Genomic DNA, 2,271 nt, shown 5'->3' with positions numbered 1-2,271 from the left:
GTTCACAACATTGATTGATGTGTTTATGTTCTATTCTTCCCTTGCAGGGGGAACATGGGGAGGCAGGTGCTAAAGTGAGTGGGTGGTTCCTTTCTCCTTTTTTTCTTCAACAGTATAGTTACTGCTTTGGGTCAAGGGAAATGGAGCTTGCTAAGTCAATGTAATTCACCTAAAACTGGTACGGTGTTGATATGAATAAAACAATGCTGCCAGGATTATGATTAGTTTTATTGATGCATTTTAAACACACATTTTGCTTCGATCTCTAGAAATGGTGTTGATTTTTCAAAACTAGTATTGGGTCATGTATGCGTTTGCCAGCCGGCTTCCTGTCTCGACAGGACTCACCTGGATAAATACAAAATAAATTAATACAAGTTATTCATGCTACATCTATGTTTAATATTGCCCAATAACTTGATAAAACCAAATGTAACCTCTTTTCCTTGCTGTATGTTATTATGAAATAACATTAGTGTTTTGTGATGTTTTGAAAGGGTTTGCGTGGGAAAGCAGGGGCCAAAGGAGACAAAGGAGATCATGGTAAAGATGTAAGGTGTTAGTTTCTGTTATGCAGCGAGCAGCCTAGCGATTAGAGTGTTGGGCCAGTAACTGAAAGGTCGCTTGTTTGAATTCCAAAGCCGACAAGGTGAAAAATCTGTCAATGTGATCTTGAAGCAGGCACTTAACCCTAATTGCTCCAGGGTTGCCATTGATCATTTCAGACACTGTCTGTGAAACAACTCTCCGATGTGTTTCAGGGAGAGTTGGGAAAAGCAAAAAAACACACTTTGTGAAATAGGACAAATATAAGCACCCACCAAATGGAATTATTTATTATGCTCAGTTTGTGTGTAATTAAACTATAATACCACATTGCTATTTCTAAGTTTGGCTTTTAGTTCATGTGTTGTTCAATCTTTCTTCCTTTCCTTGTTGTCTGTCCTCAAACCAGGGCCAAGCAGGGTTACCTGGTCCCATTTGAATTGATTGTGTTCCAGGCTTCCCAGTCAAAAGGGATATAAGGTAAGAGTGTGCTTCATCAAGAACTTACAGTATAACCTGAAGGACATTATCTGTGGTTTCCTCTGTATATCTCTCTAACCCATATCATTTAAGATTGTTAAGTGACCGGCCACAGAAGGTCAATGTGAAACACATTTTATCATATGAACTGGTTACAACGGAGTCCCTCAGGGATGTATTTTATCCCCAATATTATTTCCATTGTGTGCTGACAACTTGATACTTGTAGCATGTATTTTTGAATGACACATCAACACACATAACATACAGTAAAAAATGATTATTATTATGCGATATAATAATAATAATAATAGTATGTAAGATCTACCCGCACTATCTATCTGTCTTACCTTAACAGATATCCCTGAGGACCCAGGTGAACCTGACTGTCCAGGCAGGCCTGAGGGTCCAGAGACCCCTGGTACACCCGAAGCCCCTTGGGGTCCCTTTTATCAGAGCAGGATAGGACATTAAACAACAACCATATCATTTGTATTTCTTATTCAGAGGAAGCATGTAGTATCAATTATTTWTGATGTTGAACGAACAAAACAAGTTATTTCAGGTAATACAATTTCCAAACCCTTTATGAAACATGTATAACCCTTTATAAGGCCTTTATAAAGCCTTCATAAAACAAAGTTGTTTTAAGGTCTGTGTTGTGAATACTCACTGATGATCCAGGCTCTCCCTTTCGTCCAGGAGCATAATGGCCGTCTCCTATGCCCCCTATGACATACCCAGGCTCCCCCTGGCAGAGAGAGGTCAAAGGTCACATAATATCACCTTGTGGTGAACTCRTAGTATGATTATCTAAAACTTGAAGATAAAAAGAGAGCGACAAAGGGTTTGKTATGAAGGCAGAAAGGTCTATAGSTAGAGTTCAAACTTAACRCTTTAATCACTTGACCCTATTGGTTAGCAGTACATTTTATATTGCACAGATAATCCTAACATTTCTTATAACATCTACTGCTTCTAGACTCATGTTGTTGTTGTTCGGTTGGACTTACCCTCTCTCCTCTCTGGCCTTTTGGACCAGTGATACCAGGAGGCCCCTGTGATTACCGAAAATAACATTAAAATCGGAACATGACAGCGTTCACAATGACACACTAGATCACCTGACAGGAAATCATAAAAGGATGACTGTAATGACATGATTAGGCCACCACCTGAAGCCACGGGAAATAAAGTTTTGAATAAAGATGGCTGAATGAATACAAACTTGTTCATTGCTCACCA

At 39.1% G+C, this 2,271-nt stretch overlaps 2 long non-coding RNA genes across 2 annotated transcripts; one reads left to right on the top strand and one right to left on the bottom strand.

Annotated features, from left to right (window-relative positions):
• Positions 1-45: 45 nt before the first annotated feature.
• Positions 46-1,027, top strand: LOC112080165 (uncharacterized). Its single transcript, XR_002896125.2, has 3 exons — positions 46-74; positions 498-551; positions 956-1,027. It is a non-coding gene; the product is annotated as an uncharacterized lncRNA (long non-coding RNA).
• A 354-nt stretch (positions 1,028-1,381) lies between these two features.
• On the bottom strand, positions 1,382-2,085 carry LOC112080164 (uncharacterized). Its single transcript, XR_002896124.1, has 3 exons — positions 2,040-2,085; positions 1,700-1,777; positions 1,382-1,472 (listed from the first exon to the last, which is right to left on the bottom strand). It is a non-coding gene; the product is annotated as an uncharacterized lncRNA (long non-coding RNA).
• Between the last annotated feature and the right edge of the window lie 186 nt (positions 2,086-2,271).

This window comes from Salvelinus sp. IW2-2015, unplaced genomic scaffold (assembly GCF_002910315.2).
Source record: "Salvelinus sp. IW2-2015 unplaced genomic scaffold, ASM291031v2 Un_scaffold12391, whole genome shotgun sequence".
NCBI classification, from domain to species: Eukaryota; Metazoa; Chordata; class Actinopteri; order Salmoniformes; family Salmonidae; genus Salvelinus; species Salvelinus sp. IW2-2015.
This window is presented reverse-complemented; position numbering and strand designations above follow the sequence as displayed.